Raw genomic sequence first — 24,901 nt, 5'->3', positions numbered from 1 at the left:
CGCCATTTCTTGCCCCTGCACACATTTGGGAGCCATGAAGTGCCCAGCCTGCCACTCTTGCCCCCCCCCTCCTGCCCCAGCCACATGCCACGGGGATATCAGTGCCAGGAGGGGAACCGTCTGCCGCCAGGAACCACCACCCGGTCAAGGTAAGTCACCCACCGTCTCCCACCCACGCACTCACCGACTGACGCGCGCGCACACCCACCGACTGACGCACACACCAACTGACGCACACACCCACCGACTGACGCGCACGCACACCCACCGACTGACGCGCGTGTACACCCACCCACTGACGCGCGCGCACACCCACCCACCCACTGACGCGCGCGCATACCCACCCACTGACGCGCGTGCACACCCACCCACTGACGCGCGCGCACACCCACCGACTGACACCCGCGTGCACACCCACCGACTGACGCGCGCGCGCACACCCACCGACTGACGCGCGCGCGCATTACATCCCGGGCAACGCCGGGTCTCTCAGCTAGTATATATATATACGCACACACACACATTATATATACATATATATATACATATATACATATATATATATATACATATATATATATACATAAACATATATATACATATACATATATATATATATATATATATACACACACACAGACACACACAAATACACATTATATATACACACACATATATACACACACACAATGCACACACATGCGCATGCACACATACACACACATGCACACACACATTATATATACACACACATTATATATACACACACACACATTATATATACACACACACACACATGCACACACATGCACACACACACACACACACACGCACACACGCACACACATACACACACACAATGCACACAATGCAAACACACACAAGGCACACACACAAGGCACACACACACACACAAAAGAAAACGTATCAAAATGTGGCGCTCCAAATAATCAGATATTAACCAGTGATAATAGTGTAAAAAATAATACACAGTGATACTTATGCAAACATATAGGAAGATGCAGCTGTGACCCAGTTGAGGTTTGCTCAGTCAATCCTCGTGGTGTATAGTAGCGATGAAGTCTCCGGGAAGCGCAATATATGTAAAGAAAAATAAAATAGTGATAGTGCAATATTGTAAAAATTAGGTTAAAAAAATGATGACACTGCTCTCTATTATATACTCACAAATGTGTGAGGTTTTGCAGGCACATAAAGGTATCTTTTTGGGACGCTCTTAGTTGTCACTCAATCACCAGGAGATGCAGAAATCAGTGTTTCCCCGTATGAATGGACTCCCAGGGACCTTATTTAAAAGATACAACTGGACATAGTGCAGACTGTATGTATAGTTTATAAATGGTAGGTAAAACAAATTACACTCACATGGTTTCAGATACAAGCAAGCATTTAGATCTCAATGGATCTCTATGGCCGGGTGGATGGTATCTCCGCTTCCCCTCTCTCGTGGCGTGCGTTCCACCGGTGCGTTCCAATCAACCGGAAGTGATGTCATCCGCCGCGTCCACTTCCTGGGGTTCCGGCCGTCTCAGGAATAAAACGTCACTCTACGCGTTTCACCACATAGGTTTCATCAGGAGTGACATTTTAGTGATTGGGAGAGATATATATACCCTAAACTGTGTTCTCATTGGTCAGTAGTTCACCTGATTCTATTTGAGTTAATCGTATACACTTAAGGCTATAATGAGACCAAAACGATGCTGTCTCTGTATTGCACATATTATAAGGTCATAGATTAACAGTTATACAGTGCAAATAGCAAGTTTTAATACAATCCATCGTAAAATACACATCTTTTATACAATCAGTTTAAAATGCATTGGTTTATTTGAATATAGTCCTCAATACAAAATTAACAATAAAATTCATAAAATAGTTTTAAAATTTAATCTAAATACAAAAACTCAGTATTACTAAAATTACTAAAATTACTATACAGAGTTTTTGTATTTAGATTAAATTTTAAAACTATTTTATGAATTTTATTGTTAATTTTGTATTGAGGACTATATTCAAATAAACCAATGCATTTTAAACTGATTGTATAAAAGATGTGTATTTTACGATGGATTGTATTAAAACTTGCTATTTGCACTGTATAACTGTTAATCTATGACTTTATATTATGTGCAATACAGAGACAGCATCGTTTTGGTCTCATTATAGCCTTAAGTGTATACGATTAACTCAAATAGAATCAGGTGAACTACTGACCAATGAGAACACAGTTTAGGGTATATATATCTCTCCCAATCACTAAAATGTCACTCCTGATGAAACCTATGTGGTGAAACGCGTAGAGTGACGTTTTATTCCTGAGACGACCGGAACCCCAGGAAGTGGACGAGGCGGATGACATCACTTCCGGTTGATTGGAACGCACCGGTGGAACGCACGCCACGAGAGAGGGGAAGCGGAGATACCATCCACCCGGCCATAGAGATCCATTAATTATCACCTCTATGCCGACGACACACAAATATACTTTTCAACACCTGACCTTACACCTGCTGTACAAACCAAAGTTTCTGAATGTCTCTCTGCTATATCATCCTGGATGGCCCTCCGACGCCTTAAACTCAACATGGCTAAAACAGAGCTCCTCATACTTCCTCCCAAACCTGGCCCTACTACCTCCTTCCACATTACTGTTGGAACTACAATGATTCACCCAGTAGCCCAAGCACGCTGCCTAGGGGTCACGTTCGACTCCTCTCTCACATTCGCCCCTCACATTCAAAACATTTCTAAAACTTGTCGCTTTTTCCTCCGCAATATAACTAAGATACGCCCTTGTTATGGAACAAGAGCCACATTTCTGACTCACCCCCCTCTCTCCTTTGCAGTTTCTGCCTGTCAGAGTTTATTCCCAGCTGCATGGAGTCTGCAGACACATACTGTGCCTGCGTGGCTTGCAACAATGTTGCACTCCTTGCCTGCGAGCATGACATCAGTGAGCTGCTACAGCAGTCTCTGAGATCCTCACCAGAATGGGCTAGTCTGCCCCCCCTCCTGTTTGTTCAGACATGGTCTGCCCCTAGACTTTTCCTTTGCCCACACCGCACCTCACTTCCTTTTCAACCCTGGAGACAGTGAGTAAAGAACCTTTCTCTGTTTATAACCCTTGGTGAGGCCATCTCTTTTTACCGGTTCCTAACTAATAATCACCAATACACACTATCCACAAGCATCTGTACCCTGCTACCTTTTCCCAATAAAGTGGAGGAAATATTACAGGACTTGGAGTGATTTAAAAGGGAACTGTGTTAATGCTATCGGGAGCCATTCATACCAACGTGCCCTGGCTTCAGAATAGTAAAAAGAGGACCGTGTGCCTTGGGAAATACACACAGAGGAGCTGCTACCCACAGCCTTTATGCTAAAGATACAAGCGAGCAGCTTACGTAGCAAATAAATAAACAGCAGTCTCTCACCACATTGCACAAGCACGTTGCTACACAGAGCCACAAGCCTCTACACAGCAAACTACCACAGCTTTATGCAAAGACAGTGAGCAGCCTTACTTTGCTAATACTACACAAAGGAATCACACAGCAGCTACTACTCAAAGACTTTATGCTATACAGAATAGTCTCTGCACCCCAGGACAAGCAGCAGCTTCACTCTGCCAGACAGGGCAGCAAGCTTTATACAGCAAACTGCACACAGCCTTGCAACTAACAGTGCTTCTCTCACAATACCTAATTGCCTTTTTCTCTGTCTGAGTCCACCCGCTGCTCAGCCCCACAGTGAGGAGCCAACGGACATCTGTAAGTACAGCTACCCCAACGCTGCACGCTGCAGGACACCGCTCGGCATCATCTGAGACAGACGCCCATCGCTGACAAGGTAAAAGACCGCACGCCACACGCATGGCAAAGGCCTACACACACCTACAGCATGGCAGAACTCAGAGCCTCACCAGACATCACGCAGGAAAGCGATCTCTCAGACACAGAGACCGCTGCGCATCTGCAACAGGCGCAGGCAGGCGCAAGGCCTAAACGGACAGTCACACTGACACAAAAGGCCCGCGAAAAATATGAGAATGACATTGAAGCACACCGCGAAAGGTTAGAGAAGGCCTGGGAGGACACTGGTCGTGAAATATGTAACGTTGCAAGCACTAGTGATCAGGAGAAACAAATTAGGCAAGCTATAGCCCAATTGAGGTCAAGTCACAAACGTTACCAAATGCTCTCACAAACATATCTCGCCTACCTAAAAAGAATTAACACAGAGGAAAGCCTCAGCGAACGCGACCAGCAGGAGGCAACTGACCTGGAGCGCGACGGCTTCGTGCAGACCACTATTACTGAGGCCGAAGACCAGAGAAAAGACCTTTTGCTGGAATCTGCATCGCAGCGCTCAAGCATATCCAGACACTCATCAAGGTCAGCAAGATCAGTGCAATCTCACGCGTCTAGCGCAAGCGCGAGCGCTACCAAGGCGCGAGCCACAGCAGAGGCCGCACGTGCCAGGGCCGAATATGGTCGGAGAGAGGCAGCCGTAAGGGCAGAAAGAGCGCGCATAGAAGAGGAGGAGCAGAATGCCGCCGCCGCTGCCACTGCCGCCGCTGCCGCTGCTACCGCCGCCGCTGCAAATGCCGCCGCCGCTGCTACCGCCGCCGCTACCGCCGCCGCTGCAAATGCCGCCGCCGCTGCTACCGCCGCCGCTGCCAATGCCGCCGCTGCGCGCAGAAAGGCCGAATTGGACGCGGATCTAGAGGCACTTAATCAAGAGAAGGAAGCCGCCGCCGCCATAGCCCAAGCGGAAGTCCTAGAAGCAGCCGCACAACAGGACGGCGGGGAGCTACCGTACAGACGGATAGCTTCAGAGGATCCAGTCCAACGCACTGAAGACTACGTCAGGAGCCTCTTCAGTGTAAACACCAGCGCACCATCTCAACACGGATGGAGCGACTCCACAGATACCGAAGACTCGCTAGGACCACGAGGAGAAGACGCTGCTCCGTCAATGGCACACGCTGCCTGGGATAGCCACAGCCGCAACAGTGATCCACACGCCAGAGCGCACACGGATGCACCACCACAGGCTCGCAATCCAGGTACACCCACGCGGGAGAAAACAGCCCCTCACACTAGCCAGCAGCCATCACGCGTCCGCGCCAAGGAAGAGGCGACCGCACAGACCGTCCCAGCAACTACCTCAGAACGGGGCAAACGCGCCGATGTCTCAGGTCTGACAGACATAGCCAAGTACATGATCCGGCGCGACTTGGTGCACGCAGGACTCATCAGCTTCGACGACCGCCCTGAGAACTACCGGACGTGGAAGTTCACGTTCAAAGACGCAATCGACAGCTTGGACTTCTCAGCAAGGGAAGAGCTCAACCTGTTAGTCAAGTTCCTGGGGAACGTATCCAGGGAGCAAGCGCAGAGACTTCGGACGGCAAACGCACATCAACCCCAAGTAGGTCTGGACCTAGTGTGGGAAAGGCTAGAAGAGACCTATGGCAGCCCTGAAGCAGTCGAGGATTCACTCTTCAAAAGAATCGAGAGCTTCCCCAAGATCACGAGTAAAGACTACTCGAAGTTACGAGATCTTGGAGACCTGCTGCAAGAACTGGAGTTCGCAAGGAAAGACCATTCCTTAATAGGTCTCAACGCCCTAGATTCAGCTCGTGGAGTGAGACCCATCCTGGAGAAGCTACCCTTCAACCTCCAAGAAAGGTGGCTTTCACAAGGTTCCAAATACAAAAGGGAGAAGCAGGTTGTCTTCCCCCCATTCTCATTCTTCGTGAGCTTCATCTGCGAAGCGGCAAAGACAAGAAACGACCCCAGCTTCATCTTAGGGGCGCAAACCACATCCAGCGCCAGCCACCCGAGGAACGAAAGGTCAACAGCAAGGTGCAAGGACTCCAGAACACCCATCTCGGTCCACAGGACGGACGTGCCCCCTACGACCCACGCGAGTCCCAGCCAGACGGCCGACAGGGACAAAAAACCAAGGGACCTTAACAAAGAATGCCCTATCCACAAAAAGCCGCATCCACTTAACAAGTGCTTCGGATTCAGGATGAAACCCATAGAGGAGCGAAAGAACCTACTCAGGGAATGGGGAGCCTGTTTCAAATGTTGTGCTTCCACAACTCATTTATTCAAGGACTGCAAAGAAGCTATGAAATGCACAGGGTGCGATAGCGACAGGCACATAGCCGCTCTACACCCGGAAGCTATGAAGCCCAAAGCAAGCAAAGCCCCTAACCCTCCGACAAAGCAGGGCGGGGAGGAAGAAGTGGGAGACACACACCCCCCGACGTCAGTAGCATCCAAATGCACAGAAGTATGCGGAGAAGGAGACGACGGTAGATCTTGCTCTAAAATATGTCTGGTAGCAGTGCACCCAGAGGGACAACCCCAAAGAGCCAAACGGATGTATGCAATCATCGACGACCAGAGCAACCGATCGCTGGTCAGGTCAGAATTCTTCGATATGTTCGGCATACAAGACAGTACTTCTCCTTACACTCTCAGAACGTGCGCAGGGCGAATGGAGACTACAGGGAGAAGAGTGAATGGCTACACCATATGCTCAATAGACGGCAAAGTGAGCATGCCCCTTCCCACACTCATCGAGTGCAATCACATGGCGGAAGATAGGACTGAGATCCCCACGCCAGACGTGGCGCGACACCATCCCCATCTAAAAACCATTGCCGATCATATCCCACCACTAGACGAAGATGCCCAGATCCTGCTGCTACTTGGCAGAGACATCATGAGAGCACACAAGATCCGCGAACAGCGAAATGGGGACCACAACGGCCCAAGCGCCCAAAGGCTCGATCTAGGATGGGTGGTAGTTGGAGAAGTATGCATAGACAGGATACGAGGACCCGACAACGTAGGCGCCCTACAGACGAACTTGTTGGAAAACGGTCGTATATCCCACTTCAAACCTTGTCCGAACCACTTTCAGGTCCACGAGAAGCTGGAGACCAAAAGGAACTACGGAGATGCGCCTGTGGCAAGAAAATACCCCAATGACCTAGGGAGTACAGTGTTCCAGACAACAAAGGACGACGACAAACAGGCGCCATCAATGGAAGACAAAGAATTCTTGAGGTTAATGGATAAGGAGCTCTTCAAGGACGAATTGGGCAGTTGGGTGGCCCCACTACCTTTCCGCTCGCCAAGAAGACGCCTCCCAAACAACAGAGACCATGCTATGTCTAGGCTCGCTTCGCTCCGCCGTAACCTACAAAGGAAACCGGAGACCAAGGAACACTTTGTGGCCTTCATGCAAAAAATCTTCCACAGTGGCCATGCAGAGTCGGCGCCCCCAATGAAAGAAGGCGAAGAATGCTGGTACCTCCCGTCGTTTGGCGTCTACCACCCCCAGAAACCTGGCCAAATCCGAGTGGTATTCGACTCCAGCGCTCAGCATCAGGGAGTCTCCCTAAACGATGTTCTCCTCACCGGGCCGGATCTGACGAACAGTCTTCTGGGAGTGCTGATCCGCTTCCGCAAGGAACCTATCGCCGTAACCGCAGACATTCAACAGATGTTCCACTGCTTCCTTGCGCGAGAAGACAACCGTAACTACCTAAGATTCCTGTGGTACCAAGATGACGACGTAGAAAAAGAAATCACGGAGTACCGCATGAAAGTACATGTCTTCGGGAACAGCCCATCACCTGCAGTGGCAGCCTACGGCCTCAGAAGAACGGCCCAAGACGGAGAAGCAGAGTTCGGGAAAGACGCCAGGAGCTTCGTCGAAAGAGACTTCTATGTGGACGACGGATTAAAATCAGTTCCCACCGAAGAAGAAGCCGTAGATCTACTCAAGAGGACACAAAAGATGTTAGCGAAGGCCAACCTAAGGTTGCACAAAATAGCTTCCAACAGTGCCACAGTGATGAAGGCGTTTCACGCAGATGATCAAGCACCAGATCTCAAGAATTTGGATCTGGGGACCGACACGCCTCCCATACAGCGGAGCCTGGGGATAAGCTGGAATCTTAAAACGGACACCTTCACGTTCCAGGTAGCCATCGAAGAAAAACCCTTCACACGTCGCGGAGTCCTGTCCACCGTTAACAGTCTCTACGACCCGCTAGGATTCGTGGCTCCTGTCACTATACAAGGGAAGTCCCTCCTCAGAGAAATGTCCTTCGAAAAACAGGAATGGGACACCCCACTACCTCCAGAAAAACGGAAAGAGTGGGAAACGTGGAGACACTCCCTGAAGGCCCTCGAGCAACTGCAAATCCCACGCCCCTATTCACCTATATCTCTCACCGCCGCACACAGCAAAGAGCTTTGCGTGTTCTCAGATGCCTCCACCAAAGCTATAGCAGCGGTGGCCTACCTAAAAACCACGGACGTGGATGGAAGTTGCCACATCAGGTTCATCCTTGGCAAAGCTAAGCTGGCGCCACAACCTGACCATACTATACCCAGACTCGAGCTGTGTGGTGCAGTGCTAGCAGTAGAACTGGCGGAGCTTATCGAGAATGAGATGGACAGCAAACCAGATGCCGTCAAACTCTACACAGATAGCAAGGTGGTACTGGGATACATCTACAATAAGAAAAGGAGATTCTACGTATACGTAGCTAACCGCGTAGAAAGAATCAGGAAGTCAACCCAACCAGAACAATGGCACCACGTGCCCACAGAGCAAAATCCCGCAGATCACGCCACTAGATCAGTACCCGCATCTCAACTGCAGAATACGTCGTGGCTCACAGGACCAATGTTTCTTGCGCAGCCTGCGGAAACGCTACTAACCCCAGTTGACGATTTTGAACTCGTGGACCCCGAAAAGGATACGGAGATAAGGCCCCCACAAGTATCCGTAGTACTCACCAATGTATCGCACAAAAACGCATTCGGATCACATCGATTCCAACGCTTCTCAAGATGGACGGCCCTTCTGCGAACAGTAGCCCATCTCGGGCATATAGCCTCCTCCTTCCGCCAGACACCAGACGGTAAAACTACCGGTTGCCACGGCTGGCACATCTGCAAAGAGCTGCACACCGTAGAGGAAATTACAAAGGCTAAGGAAACTGTTCTGAGTCATGTTCAAAGGGAAACATATGCGGAAGAGATCAATTGCATTCGCGGAAAGAAGAGTGTTAACAAAAACAGTCCACTTTGGAAGTTGAATCCCTTCATCGACAACGACGGCCTCATGAGAGTAGGAGGCCGCCTCAATAAGTCCCAACTGAGCAGGGAGGAAAGCAACCCTCTCATCATCCCTGGCCGGCATCACATCGCCACTTTGTTGGTGCGTCACTACCACGAACAAGTCATGCATCAGGGACGACACTTCACCGAAGGCGCCATTAGGGCGGCGGGCATTTGGGTCGTTGGCATGAAAAGGTGCGTGGCCAGTAATCTCCACAAATGTGTTAGGTGCCGAATGCTGAGAGGCAAAAGCCAAGACCAAAGGATGGCGGATCTACCTGTCGACAGACTTAACACAGAACCCCCCTTTACCTATGTAGGACTCGATGTATTTGGGCCCTGGATGGTCATCTCACGTAGAACTAGAGGCGGGCTAGCAAACAGCAAACGATGGGCGGTACTCTTCACCTGCATGAGTACACGAGCTATACACATCGAGGTTATAGAATCTATGGATGCTTCAAGCTTCATAAATGCCCTCAGAAGGTTCTTTGCAGTCAGAGGACCAGTTAAACAAATACGCTCCGATTGTGGTACCAATTTCGTTGGAGCATGCAAGGAATTACAAATAAACACTAAGGACAATAGAGACAATAGTATCCAAAGATACCTGCGCGACCAAGAGTGCCGTGGACTTTTAAGAGACATTGTGGTGCGTCAAGCTAACCAAGAGCTGCGCACCCACCCGGCTTCCCTTACTGGAAAGCCTGGCCAAAGGACTTTGATGCCAGTGGTACCAGCCGGTATCACATTGCTATGGAAATATGGACCTTTGCAGTATATTGTTATGTTGTATGTATTGCACATATGTTCCACATAGCTTGCCATATAGTGGTATCTACAGATACCAGACGGGGAGTGTTATGGAACAAGAGCCACATTTCTGACTCACCCCCCTCTCTCCTTTGCAGTTTCTGCCTGTCAGAGTTTATTCCCAGCTGCATGGAGTCTGCAGACACATACTGTGCCTGCGTGGCTTGCAACAATGTTGCACTCCTTGCCTGCGAGCATGACATCAGTGAGCTGCTACAGCAGTCTCTGAGATCCTCACCAGAATGGGCTAGTCTGCCCCCCCTCCTGTTTGTTCAGACATGGTCTGCCCCTAGACTTTTCCTTTGCCCACACCGCACCTCACTTCCTTTTCAACCCTGGAGACAGTGAGTAAAGAACCTTTCTCTGTTTATAACCCTTGGTGAGGCCATCTCTTTTTACCGGTTCCTAACTAATAATCACCAATACACACTATCCACAAGCATCTGTACCCTGCTACCTTTTCCCAATAAAGTGGAGGAAATATTACAGGACTTGGAGTGATTTAAAAGGGAACTGTGTTAATGCTATCGGGAGCCATTCATACCAACGTGCCCTGGCTTCAGAATAGCCCTTTCCTCTGTTGTTCGACTGCTAAAACTCTGACTCAGGCCCTCATTCTCTCCCGTCTTGATTACTGTAACCTCCTGCTGTCCGGCCTTCCTGCCTCTCACCTGTCTCCCCTACAATCTATCCTAAATGCTGCTGCCAGAATCACTCTACTCTTTCCTAGATCTGTCTCAGCATCTCCCCTCATGAAATCCCTCTCCTGGCTTCCGATCAAATCCCGCATCTCACACTCCATTCTTCTCCTCACTTTTAAAGCTTTACATTCTTCTGCCCCTCCTTACATCTCATCCCTAATTTCTCGGTATGCACCATCTAGACTCTTGCGTTCTTCTCAAGGATGTCTTCTTTCTACCCCCTTTGTATCTAAAGCCCTCTCCCGCCTTAAACCTTTTTCACTGACTGCCCCACACCTCTGGAATGCCCTTCCCCTCAGTACCCGACTAGCACCCTCTCTATCCACCTTTAAGACCCACCTTAAGACACACTTGCTTAAAGAAGCATATGAATAGCACTGTGGATATTCTAAACACGATACATAATGCTTGGCCCCCTGCAGACGCACTTACCAGAACTCCCTCCTACTGTCTCTGTACGTTCTCCCTACCTACCAATTAGACTGTAAGCTCCTCGGGGCAGGGACTCCTCTTCCAAAATGTTACTTTTATGTCTAAAGCACTTATTCCCATGATCTGTTATTTATATTATCTGTTATTTATTTGATTACCACATGTATTACTACTGTGAAGCGCTATGTACACTAATGGCGCTATATAAATAAAGACATACAATACAATACAATACAATTGAGATCTAAATGCTTGCTTGTATCTGAAACCATGTGAGTGTAATTTGTTTTACCTACCATTTATAAACTATACATACAGTCTGCACTATGTCCAGTTGTATCTTTTAAATAAGGTCCCTGGGAGTCCATTCATACGGGGAAACACTGATTTCTGCATCTCCTGGTGATTGAGTGACAACTAAGAGCGTCCCAAAAAGATACCTTTATGTGCCTGCAAAACCTCACACGTTTGTGAGTACATAATAGAGAGCAGTGTCATCATTTTTTTAACCTAATTTTTACAATATTGCACTATCACTATTTTATTTTTCTTTACATATATTGCGCTTCCCGGAGACTTCATCGCTACTATACACACACACACATGCATACATGCATACACACATATGCACACACAGACACACACACATGCACACATACACACACATGCATACACATAATGCAAACACACACACACACACGAGACAGGGACTGGAGCAAAAGGGGGGCAGGGACCGGAGCAGAAGGGGGGCAGGGACCGGAGCAGAAGGGGGGCAGGGACCGGAGCAGAAGGGGGGCAGGGACCGGAGCAGAAGGGGGGCAGGGACCGGAGCAGAAGGGAGACAGCGATCGGGGCATCACCCTCTCCCCCCCCCCTCCTACACACACACAACACACACAACACACAATGCCTTCTGTCTGGTAATGGCGGCTCTGTAGGGAACCGGCTGCAGCCCCATTGGATGGGAGCGGTCACGTGACCGCTTCTCCGCTTCCCCGAGCACCAAATATCAGTTTGGCGCTCGGGGAAGAGTTTCTCCTCCTCAGCGCGCATCAGCGCGCATGAGCAGGGAGAAACTATAGCCGCGCTGATAACAGATGCAGGGGCTTTCTGCATCTGTTCAGCGCGGCTCAGCACGCCTGAGTGCTCTATGGCCCGGGCCTTAGGCACGGGCCTATCAGGCCTAATGGAAAATCAACCACTGGCCCAACTGGAATAAAATTACATGGTCTGAAGAAATCAGTATGCAAATTATACAGTGATTTCATAGTAATCTGCAAGTTATACAAGTGGTAATTCTCTCGCATTTATTGAATTCCACAAATGCATTTCAAGATATTACATTTCTTTTTGCCAAGTATTTACAGTAGTAAGACAGCATGTGTTAGAAATCAGTCTTCCAGGGGAAGAAATCCAGGATAGCGCAATACATGTCTATAGTATGTAGTTATCCAATTGAAAATGATAGCAGCAGACATGGTGCATCAGCTCATTCCCCCAGTGTGCTATTCTCAGATGATGTCATGTTCATTAGAGATTCCCTTGCAGAAGCTTTATGTACAAGACAGGAATGCTAAATTTCAAACAAACCCTTGTCTTTATATATCATATACAGAATTAGGTGGGATTAAAGGATCTCTCTTGAAATGCATGTCATTCAGGATAATTGACACTAATTGTGAACCTCCAGGTCAGAATCATAGCAGTGGAGTAGCAATCAGATCTCCGATTTGGTATACAAGGCAACCTGCTTTTTCAGAGATCAGAAAGAATAAGTGAGGGGAAAAAATGGTCACTGTTTTTGCTCTGTTGATACCATTAGTAATGCTCAGTTCACCATATGACTTGGGAAGTGCCAGATGCCACCAATTAAAATAATTTGTCACGTTCTAAATATTCAGAAATGCCTGAAAAACATGAGCAGTAATAGAAGAAGAAATTACCGTACACATTTCAAGATTGTCAAGAACAGTGACAAATGTACGTCTAGTCACATTTACCATTCATTATTTGTTTCATATTTATATTAATATGCTTAAATGGGAAGGGTTGATTCTATTTTAGATGTCTGCTTTGTTGGTACATGGATGTAGCCAGTTTCCCCTTGGTCCCCTTTTACCTGCGGTCCGGACGCGCGCAGGGAGGCGGCGGCTGGATGCGGAGTTGTGCGGGTGCCGCCGGAGTGGCAGGCGGACCTGGCACAGTTGCAGGAAGCGCTACGGTTGAGGCCGGAGTGGCGATTGAATCGCCAGAGCTCCGCGGCGCACCCGATCAGCGGAGGCCACCATCTTAGATGCCCGGCGCATGCGCAGTGAGTAGCAGCAGCCATTTTGATCACGCATGCGCAGTACTGACTCTGGTATTTGCGGCGGCCAATACAAACAGGGACCCGCAGGGGAACTACATTTCCCAGCATGCTCTGGGCGATAGAGACAGCTGATGCGCAGCAGTCAATAGGGTTGCATGGATCACGGCAGCAAGAGAGATACTTTTGGCGCGCTTGAGGAAGACCACGCCAGTTGGAGCCAGGACAGAGAAGTGGAAGGTAGGGCCTGAGTGGAAGTGGCAATCAGACTGGCCATATTTCCCCCTCTGGTCCTATTGTAGATATGCCCCTTCCACTTAGATTGTGGTTGCTTTAGGGAAGGCCCCTTAGGTACTGTACGCGGACATGACGTTGCTGGATCAGCAGATCCACATCGCTAAGTCGGCCACACTGAGTACTGGAGTACTTGGCAGGGACCTCACAAAGTGCACCAACAACTCACGGGTAGCGCTACTCCCTACACTTTTGGGTGGGCCCAGACATTGGGGAAAAGGACATCAGGGTATTGGTGCCTAGCACCTAATGTACTTTGGGGACACTCGTTGGTGGTACTGAGTTGGGGATTGTTCTACTGTGTGGGTGTATAGTAAAGGTTTTTATTATATATACAGACGTGTGTGTATTACTGGTATTGTTCCTGGGAGGGGCTTATCCTGCTGCAGCAGGATCCCTTTCAGGTGGAGGCACTGCACCGAGGTGGATATCCGATCACCCCAGGCTCCCAGTGGCGGAGGCTCCGGTCTTCTGTGAGCCATCAGGTAACGGCAGTACCGGTAGTCTCTTTAGTAAGGGGGAAAGAGGGCTACGTGTAATTTTGGGGAAATGTATAATATTGTATTTCAATCTTTATCTTGAAGTGAAGTAATGGGTAATAAAATGTATTAAGTCAAATAAGTAATTCTGTCTTTTTCATGTGCAAGAGATAAGTTATGCTGGAAATGTCATTACCTGATGAATATCAATCTTGGCAATGGGTGGCTTATCAACGGAGCATTTCACAGACTGCATGCTCGCTAAAGGAAAAATAATATTTACAATATGTAGGTTATAAAAAAGTAGAAATATTGGAAAATTGATTTTTTTTGTAGCCTACCTACAATCAAATTTATTGCCAACACTTCATTGATCGTAAAAACTCATAAAATATCAAGTGTAGTTTACAAGGTTTCCAAATATCCATCCTTCAAATTCTAAAAAAGAAATATAAAACAAATATTTGGCCGCAATTTTTGCCATTGTGCAAACCCCCAGCCCCTTATCACTAATATAACTCATTTCCAAGTCACAGAATGAATGGAATGAATGCCAGTAGTAGTAGGTAGAGAAGAGACATTGCTTAAATTGAAGCCATAAATTATAGAAATGTATTTAAAGTTTACAAGGCAATATAGACTGTTCGCCTCCTTTCTTGTACCAAAGGCCGTGATTATACCAAAAATCGCGCGTTGCGTGTAGAAGCGCCAAAACATGTACCTTACATCCATGGAGAGTGCTCATACCACAAGCGACGGTTGCTGCGCACCCTACTGCAAAGCAGACGCCTGGGGAAAAGACTGAAAAATTTGTTTTTTTGCGACGGCCGTGTCACGTGAGCGGTTCAGCCAATGAGGGCAAATCACTCATGGCCACGCCTCCACCCCGCCTCCAAGCCTCCTCTGCTCTCTCTCCCCGGTATAATCAAGATGCTGCTCGGCGGCAGCGCTGGGTGACGTCACAGAATAGCGCTGCCCCCTTGCAGCACTTGGTATAATCAAGGCCTAACTCGTAAAACAATACTTAAAGTTATTCCTGCAATAGAGTCGATCGTGTTTTACTGCACGGAAATGCATATTGTAGTTAAGGGGAAATTCCGTACAATAATGCCCCTATTAGCATCGTCACAGTCTAATCAATAACCCCAAGTAGTTGACTGTACAACTATACATGTACAGCTTTGAAGAGTTAAGGCAGAGGAGCAATTTAATAGAAATGTTCGATACATGAAGTGTATCAGCAAAATAAAGGAAGGAAGCAAGTTTCAGAGAAAGAGACAGGCTAGAACAAGAGGGTCATGCTCTAGGGCTGCGGTCCCAGTGCGTTCGTGTGCGCACAAGCACCGCCCCCAACCAGACCGGGCCCAGTACCTGCCTCGGTGCGCATTTGGCAGCCGCGCTGTACTGCAAGTTTTCACAAATACAAAAAAATTGTATTTGGAACTTACGACGGAGGCGTGGCTCCTGCCGGCGGTTCAGCCAATGAGGGCGAACCAGCCGCGTGAGGTCATGGCCACGCCCCCGCAAACCCCCACCACGCCCCCTCCCGTCGCAATCTCACCCTCTCTCACAAGACCACAGATGTGGTGAAGCGCTGTGCACGCGCCGCCCCCCCTACCTCCCTCCTGGGACCGCAGCCTAAAGCCGCATGATGGAAAGCTCAGGGGAAATCTCAGGAAGTACCTCTGCATGGAAAGGGTGGTGGTGGATTCATTGGACAGCCACCTCCCTCTCTTCTCCCCCAACCTCTAACAGAGGTGTTAAGAGTAAAAGGAATTGGGAACTACTTGGGATGTCAGTGAGCTTGGCTAGCTGCATGACCCTTTGTATAGGGTGACCAGATGTCTTGGTTTAAGGCCTCGGACATGGTGACAACAAGAGCGCTCATGCTCTCCTGCTCAATCAGGAGCTTTTTCGTGTGCCTGCATGAGCGTCAGCGAGCGCGCTTGTGTGCCGGGTGGGAGGCGGGCGGGAGGCGGGGCTAGCGAGCCACGTCACGGCGCCGACGTCACGGACTGCCATTGGCCTTTGGCGGTCACGTGACCGGCCCTGCGCTTCCCTCAGCGGGAAAAATTTAATAGGGCTGTCGGCTGAAATTCCACACGCCTGCGGAAGCGCCGTCTAAAGCCGTGCTGATAGGGATGATGTTTCCCCTCGGCGCGGCTCAGCACGGTCTTTTTGACCATGGCCCTGGCCTAACAGGGACAGTCCAGGTTTATTATGTGTTCCGGTGGGTCGACATACCCCGAAATGTCCCTTTTTTTGCTGAGTGTCCCGGTTTTCACAGAGCAGGTGATGCCGGTGGGGAGAAGAGCAGATGATTGGCGCAGCAGAGCAGATGATTGGCCTGGTAGAGGAGGCTGGGGGCGGGGTTAGCAAAAGAGAAGGTTGGGGGCAGGGAGGATAGCAGATGATTGGCCTGGTAGAGGAGGCTGGGGGCGGGGTTAGCAGCAGAGGAGCCTTTCAGTAAGACCCGGAAGCAGTGAGTACTTCTGCTACCAGGGCCTAAGATGGATTCCCCCCTACTCCTGTGACAGGTAGGGTCTGCAGAGACAGAGTGAGATACACAAGCACACACAGACCTGGGGAGAGAGAGATACACAAACAGACCTTGGGAGAGAGAGATACACACACAGACCTGGGGGAGGGAGAGAGAGAGAAAGAGAGAGAGACACACACACACACACACACACTGACTAGGGAGAATGAGAGGGAGACACACAGACCTGGGGAGAGAGAGAGACACACACACACACACCAACAGACAGACCTGGGGAGTGAAAGATACCCAGACCTGGGGAGAGAGACACACACACACACACACACAGACCTAGGGGGGGGGGGAGAGAGTGAGACACACACACTGACTAGGGGAGAGAGTGAGACACACACACTGATGGGAGAAAGAGAGAGAGAGAGAGAGAGAGACAGACAGACACTGACTGGGGGGGGGGGAGAGAGAGAGACACACACACAGACCTAGGGGGGGGGGAGAGAGAGTGAGACACACACACTGACTAGGGAGAAAGAGAGAGACACACACACAGACCTGGGGGGAGAGATATATTGGTTTTGTACTGCAAACATATGCTAAATTTTACTGCATAGTTATAGGAAGAGCTACAGGAACGTTTTGGGGGCATAGTCCCTTCCTGAGACAAAAGCTACCTGTGTGGGAGAGACACTAAGACTGGGGAGAGGAAAGGAATCTGTGTGTCTGTGTGAGAGATGGTGGAGGAGGTGAGGAGAGCGGGAAAAGATGTGGAGGGGGGAGAGAGAAATTAATAAAACAGTATAAATGGCGACACTATTGGACAAATACCATTATAATATTTATTTTTAAGCTATGTAATTTCTTTTCTAAATACATTTTTATTGTGTCCCGGTTTTTACTTTTGGAAATCTGTTCACCCTACCTCTGTATGAAGCAGCAGGGCTCCCTGTGTGAGACTCCATTGCTCTCCGTGTAAATCCTCCGGGCTCTCCTTAAGTAATCACATTGAATCTGCTGTTGCTCAGAGCAGATTGCAATGCTGTGGCCCGCAGCTGCTCTCTCCTGTGACCCACAGCTGTGTGACCCGCAGCTGCGCTCTCTCCTGTGACCCGCAGCTGCGCTCTCTCCTGTGACCCGCAGCTGTGTGACCCGCAGCTGCGCTCTCTCCTGTGACCCGCAGCTGCACTCTCTCCTGTGACCCGCAGCTGTGTGACCCGCAGCTGCGCTCTCTCCTGTGACCGCAGCTGCGCTCTCCTGTGACCCGCTGCTGTGTGCAGCGGCGCTCTGTCCCGTGGCCCGCAGCGGCGCTCTGTCCCGTGGCCCGCAGCGGCGCTCTGTCCCGTGGCCCGCAGCGGCGCTCTGTCCCGTGGCCCGCAGCGGCGCTCTGTCCCGTGGCCCGCAGCGGCGCTCTGTCCCGTGGCCCGCAGCGGCGCTCTGTCCCGTGGCCCGCAGCGGCGCTCTGTCCCGTGGCCCGCAGCTGCTGCTCCCTCTGCTGTGGCCCGCAGCTGCTGCTCCCTCTGCTGTGGCCCGCAGTTGCTGCTCTCTCTGCTGTGGCCCGCAGCTGCTGCTCTCTCTGCTGTGGCCCGCAGCTGCTGCTCAGACATCTGAATATAATGTAATAAGCAGTGGCGGATTTCCCAATATATTCTAATATATATATTTTTTGTCTCTCTGTTCTCTCCGAGATTATCTCAATCGTGGTTTACCATTTTATAAATGTGAATGTGTTATGATTTTAATGTGGTATGTGGGTAGTACTATTTAGTTATGAAATATTGTATTTTTCTTGTATTTTTTTCATATTTTTCTCATAAATTAGGAAGCCTATTTTTAAATGTAAAATTGTTTTATTTTATTGTATATGTATAACTGTTGAATCTGCTATTGAATAATATACTAGACTATGGGCCTCATGCAGAGAGCAGCGGTGGAATTAATTGGAGAAAGTAAAAAATAGTACCTTTTTTGGCGTGATTTAATCTCCATATGCAGAAAGGTCATAAAACTGCATTTAAAATCCTGTCTGCATATGGAGAGTTTCAACCGGCGATATGAGCGCTGTTGAAACTTGTTGTAAAAAAATCGCTTTTTTTTTTTTTTTTCTCCCCCACCGGCCGCCGAGCTCCAGCTTCTTGCCAACTTTTGTTGCGAAGCAAAATGTTGAAAATCGCGCCATTTTTTTGGCGCGAACAGCCGCTAGATGGCGATCGCGCCTCTCTGAATACGGCCGTTTTCAACACTGGAGAGATTTAGGTTCTCGCCAGCCGCGCGGCGAGATTTGCAAAAAAAAAAAAAAATGGCGCTTCTTTCAAAACTCGCCATTACTGCCTTTCTAAAGGCAGATTTCGCCAAAAAATGCCGCTTTTCCTGTTAGCGCTGCTCTCTGCATGTTTCCGAATGTCCCATACCCCTTTAATTAGAGGGAGGTATTTAGTTAAAGAGTTTTAGACCGCCCCTAGTAGCCATTGGCAACGCCGCAGAGAGCCAATCATATGATTATTAAGTGCAGGGTCAGTGGGTATATAAACTCTAGAGATGCAGCCAATCATCACTCCTGATGAAGTCGTGTGTTAACGACGAAACGCGTAGAGTGTCCTGTCAGCCAGTGGAAAAGATAGAGACCGCATCATAACACGCCAGCGCCGGAGTTCCCACGACGCGCCGGAAGTGACGTACCAACCAACGCCGGAGTTCCATGACGCGAAGTGACACGAACCCCGGTAGAGGTGCGGATGTGGATAGAGGCAGCGGAGATCCACATGATACACGGAGAGATCGCGACCCCTGTGTACCTGGTATCTGTTGCCAACCACGCTGTATTATTCCTACCTAAGTGTAAGCCTCCATTTTTATTTTTTCTTGTCATTATATTTTACAATCTACACTATATGGTCTTTTCTTTCTTTGGAGATTGTCTGCGGGCAGTTGCTGCATCTATCACAGGGACCATCCACCCCATAAGTTGGATGACTGCTCAGTTTTGGCTGCTTTACTGTGAGTAGCCCTTTGTGAGCCCCACACTATCACTGTATTCCTCATTTAAACATTGCTGTACTATGTAGTGTTTTCTATTTTCATGGCTGCAAGAGTCGCTCCTCTGGTCCTTTTTGGAAAGGATTTCCCAATAGCCCTGATAGGCTCAGGCCTAGGGAAGCAAAACTTGTGGACGGCAAAAATGTCCACCCCCATATACAGATGCAGCGCTCTCAGGCTTTTCGGGCTGATAGGAAGGCACTTACATGTGGCAGCCGACTCCTTGCTGCCGCTCTCCTTCTCCTTCCGAATCTCAGCATCAAATGATGCTGCCGGAGTCACCAACGTGACGTCACACGGTGTCAAATGACATCAGATCCGCCGCTGGTAATAAGTAAATGTTTAGAAGATCATAAACGAGTGCTATAAATTAATATAATAGTTAAATCACACCAAGTTTATAAGCTGCAGTTATGGTTGCTGTTGTATGCTGTCATTTTCAGGTTTCTAATATTCTATATGTCTCTGTTTCCCAACCGTTACTTCCTGTGTTACAACCTATGACTCAGTGTGTGGGAAAAATGTTATAGTGCTTACTGTATACTGTGCTTGGCAAAATTATTATACACTAAACTATCAATTAGAATCCTTTAGGGAATTTAATATGGTGACGTGTTGAGAATAGTGCTTATGACTGCTAAGTATAATTGACATGGGCAATCCATTAAAGTGAAATTCTTTATGAAGTACAGTATAGTTCAATTAGGAACTTTGTCATACTCATTTATTAAGTGACATGTGAGCATTCAGACAAGTCATAGTTGGCTGTGTATGAAAGTGAAAAGCTGTATAATCCTATATGGCTGTGTTTTAAAGGTTTACTGCGGCTAACATTTTTCTCTTATATACAGTAGATTATTATTTTAATGTAGCTGTTTTTCTAGTATCTCTGATAAAATCAACTGAAAAATGCTAATGTAATATGAAGCAGTTAAAAAAAAAAAAAGAATATATTTCCATCAGTCATCTTGCTTGGTTGATCACAACTGGGATTGGAAATAACCTGTGGCTTTTTAAGTAGCGAAACTTGTACAGAGGCTGCCGTAACATGTGCTTAATAAACAATGGCCTTCAGTAAATTTACTAAAGGTCAGTAATTGAAAAAAATTGGGTTATCCTTGTTCAATGCCAATTTTATTTATCCCCCAATTTTATTTATCCCCCGATTCACTAATGCCATATCACCAGTGTTAAAGTAGTTAGTGTTTTTTTTACTGTGGCAATATGTCAGTTAGTTTTAACACGATGTTTGCAAATGAGTAATGCCACATTATTTATTCATATACTACTCACTAAACTCTGATACCTGGCAACATTGGGTTACCTCGAAAAAATTTAAATTTTATCACCTACCCCAGTCTGACATTAGGCAAATCTTGACTATGTACAGTATAATGTATAAGGGCCACTATATACAGAAGTAGCAGATGTTACCTCTTATCACACAGATAAAGCTGAGGTAACACTGTATGGAAAAAAACCACACGGTCGCTCAGGACACGGTAGTGGTAATATCTGCTACATCTGTAGATAGGCAAGATGATACTTGAATAGGTGATAATTTGATGTACTTTGTACATCATAGAACGGTCTAGGACATTTGATCGTGGCCATTTTGCCATCACCAAGTCACCGTTTGGTGCCGCTCACCTAGTCATTGTGAGATCTTGCTGCTGGCTGTTTCCCCGCCAAGGTAAGCCCCTAACCTTACCTTTTACCCTAAAAAAAAAAAAATCTTAACCCCTAATACTAATGCTACCAACCCCTACCCTAAAAACCTTAAGTCCTCACCCTAAGCCACTTACCCTACTTTAGTCATTTCAACTGCTAACAACTGGGTATGAGAACTGTCTGATTACAAATAACATTTGCCTTCTGTGCCTCGAATGTGCTAAATGAGCTTTGTCTAGGCAGAACTTAATTGAGTCAGCTAAATTTGTAGACCTATGTAGCTAGAGACAGACAAGGGGAGCAGGCTACATGTAAAGAGGCCCTTCTTAAAGTGGTCCTTTTTAAAGTGACATACCGTGTGGAGTTTAACAGGGAGTTAAGCAGGAGTGAAACAAGTAGATGACAGAACACCTATTTGCCCTGGATACTGAATTTGAACTGGGCTGGAAAGGAGGAGAATTTCTATCACAGACTCAAGAAGACCCAGCTCTCTTTACTCTAGAGCTCCTCCACTCATACAGTATATTGCATTTCTCACAACTTCCACTTTATCCTTATCCTAACTTAATTTGCACTGACCAGTCCTCACTCACCTCTCAACACTACACTATCACTACTACCATGCCTCATCTATTATTTATATTTGCTCTGACCTCCCTTCTAAACTACGTGTTTCTTTCTACCAGCCTCATTATGTCTCTAACTCCATTCATATTTCTCCATCTCCCCTTCCATATCCAGTTCTCAGGTCACATTAGCTCCTTTCCTCTCTGCGCCCCCTGACTCTACGCAAATCCACCCTGCACTAAAACACACCCCTATAAATCCTTCTCACACATTATCTTTCTTTCCATGCTTCTCCTCGTTGCTTCTGCGGATATCTCTACTAATCATGGTCCCTGCCTTATTACTACAAGCTCTCATTCTCACCTGCCACATCCAATTTCGACTCCTCCTGGTGTCAACCCCTCTAACCTCATTCCCACCCCCCCATCAACCTCCATGTTCTCTCCCTGTCTCCTGTGCCCTTTGGAATGCTCGCTCCCTTTCCAACAAGTTCCTCTCTATGCATGACTTCTTTCTCTCTCACTCTCTGCTCCTATTTGCTATAACTGAGATCTGGCTCACTCAGCCTGACTCGGCACTAGAAGCTGCCTTCTCTTATGGTAGCCTTTTTTTCTCCCACACTCTGCATCCTGATGGCAGGGGTGGAGGCATGGGGTTCCTCCTCTCTATCTGCCATTACCAAACCCTTCCTATTCCTCCCTCTCTCTTTCTTTTCCCTCCCTTTGGGGCACACTTTCTCAAACAGGCACACACTCACTAACTCATGCACACACATTCACTCATACAGAGACACAGACGCTCTCTTGCAGACACTCTCTCTCATATGCAGGCACACTCTCTCATACAGGCACACAGTCTATCTCTTATACAAATCCTGTATTACACACAAAATTCTCTTCCTCACTTTTAAGACTATGCACTCCTTACATCTCAGCCCTAATTTCTTGCTATGTGCCATTCCAACTCTTGCATTCTGCTCAAGTATGTTTTCCCTCTACCCCATTTGTATTTAAAGCCCTCTCCCACCTAAAACCTTTCACACACTGCCCCACACCTCTGGAATGCCTTTCCCCTCAGTATCCGACTGGCACCCTCTCTATCCACTTTTAAGATGGAATAGGACATTTGCTCACGGCCGCTTCACTGCTGCCAAATGGCCGCCAGCGCTTCACCACGACTCACCCCACCACCGCAGCCTATCTGCCACTGGAATTCTGTCCGCTGGCCACTTCTAAGGTCAGTTTTATTACTGTTTTGGGTGGGCTTGGTTTTAGCACTTGGGGTAGGGGTTTATTTAAGGCGTTTTAGTGTTTAGGGTAGGGTTTTCAGTTAAGGGTTTTAGAAGTTAGGGTAGGGGTTAGCTTAATGGGTTTTAGGGTAATTTCTTAGGGTAGGTGGTTTTAGGGTAAGGTGTTTTAGGGTAAGGCACTTACCTTATGGGTGTACAGAATGGGTGTTTCAATTACGAAACATACCTGCTGTGTATGTAATAATGTAGCCGTGAGGAACTTGAACTCATTACTCTTTCAGATGCTCAAATGTATCGTAGTATTAACCCTGACATATTTAAGATACAGAGATTTCCGGTCTCAGTTGAGACCGAGTATCGTGCCAGAATGCTTTGACCCGCAGTGGGGTTACGTCATTAGTATGCACCGTACATAGCGCACCACCGACGCGTGTTTCCTGTCTTCAAATGACTCTTCAAGGTGGCCCCTTGAAATTGAAACACCCATTCGGTGGCCTATACTACGGCTTTCTTATATATTCAGCTGCTGATCAAGCGCTGCAACAATTTGTATACTAAGTCTGTTCGTTTGTAACTATTCCAGTGGGTGTGTATATCTGATACGGAGACGGATCACTTGACATACAACTCCTGCAAATACAGTACATCGGGAAGCTTTGTGGCTACCATGTGTGGTCTGTGAATATTTAACAAGAACCAGGACTGGTACTTTTGATGAAATAAACTACCATACTGTGGCATAATCAAGGACTATGCACTAAGCATTGCAATTATTAAAATATATGTACGGACCATATAACATTAACACCGTGGCATATTATAACCATAAACCCTGTATTTACCAGTGTGATTTGCACACACAGTCTGTCTATACAGCCGCGTGGTGCAACTCTGATATGCGATTATCGCGATATATCTATCTAAACATCAACCATTATGCTATGCCACACTGCATTGTGGCAGACTCCTAATATCACAGGCACTGTAAGTTGCCATAGAAGTTAGAACCCATAGAATCCTCATTTTATAAGGAGAGGAGGAGTCGCTCAGTGAGTAAAGACACTGACTATCACTGAGGTTGAAGCAGGGGAACCTGGTTCAATTCCCGGTGTCGGCTCCTTGTGACCTTGGGCAAGTCACTGTCTGTAGAGACAAGCACATAGTACTATAATGTGATTTGAAGTATAATTTCACCTATTCCTTAATCACAGGTGTCTATATAGCCTGGACCTTTGAACTCTTATCGAAGAGACTTTGAAGATATAAGTCTTACCAATAGCACTCACATTACATCTGGGGTTCTATTTGTGGACATATTAGACCCTATTCCTTAAGGATGTTCACACTTCAAGGCTTATGACAACATACTCTGTCTGTATAGAGAGGTATACAGACAGGTATACAGTACAATACTGTGATTTGGAGTATAACTTCACCTATTATTAACATTAGTGTAGTTTATGTTTTGTTAGTGTTTTGTCACATTATTTTAATATATACCTAATAAAGGTTAGATTTTAACTAAATCATATACACACGAGTAGAGTGCTAGATCACGGGGGCCTTGCCTGTTCTTGTCCATTCGAGACCAGTGGTCTTGCTTATTCATTAGCCCCAGGCACCTCTCATCCACTACATAGACTCTAGCAAGAGCCCCTTTCCCTCCCCCTTTTCCCTACCA

General features: G+C 47.6%; 1 protein-coding gene and 1 long non-coding RNA gene across 4 annotated transcripts in view; one reads left to right on the top strand and one right to left on the bottom strand.

Moving 5' to 3' along the window:
• Positions 1-16,522, bottom strand: part of LOC142491152 (uncharacterized) — a 47,125-nt gene extending 30,603 nt beyond the window's left edge. Inside the window, exons 1-2 of the long non-coding RNA XR_012800312.1 lie at positions 16,451-16,522; positions 14,403-14,467 (exon numbers count right to left, since the gene is read on the bottom strand). This is a non-coding gene — a long non-coding RNA (uncharacterized LOC142491152). The remainder of the gene's footprint in view (positions 1-14,402; positions 14,468-16,450) is intronic.
• Positions 1-24,901, top strand: part of MTUS2 (microtubule associated scaffold protein 2) — a 666,577-nt gene that overhangs the window by 79,730 nt on the left and 561,946 nt on the right. Inside the window, exon 1 of one of the 3 annotated variants that reach the window (XM_075592174.1) lies at positions 16,689-16,743. The exons of the other annotated variants lie outside the window; for them this stretch is intronic. The gene's annotated coding sequence lies outside the window, so the exon portion shown is untranslated. Of the gene's footprint in view, positions 1-16,688; positions 16,744-24,901 lie in introns of those variants that run through there. 3 annotated transcript variants of the gene reach the window in all.

The sequence above is a fragment of the Ascaphus truei genome, chromosome 3 (genome assembly GCF_040206685.1).
Source record: "Ascaphus truei isolate aAscTru1 chromosome 3, aAscTru1.hap1, whole genome shotgun sequence".
Lineage (NCBI taxonomy): Eukaryota > Metazoa > Chordata > Amphibia > Anura > Ascaphidae > Ascaphus > Ascaphus truei.
Note: the sequence above shows the minus strand (reverse complement) of the source record. Positions and strands in the feature narration are given on the sequence as shown.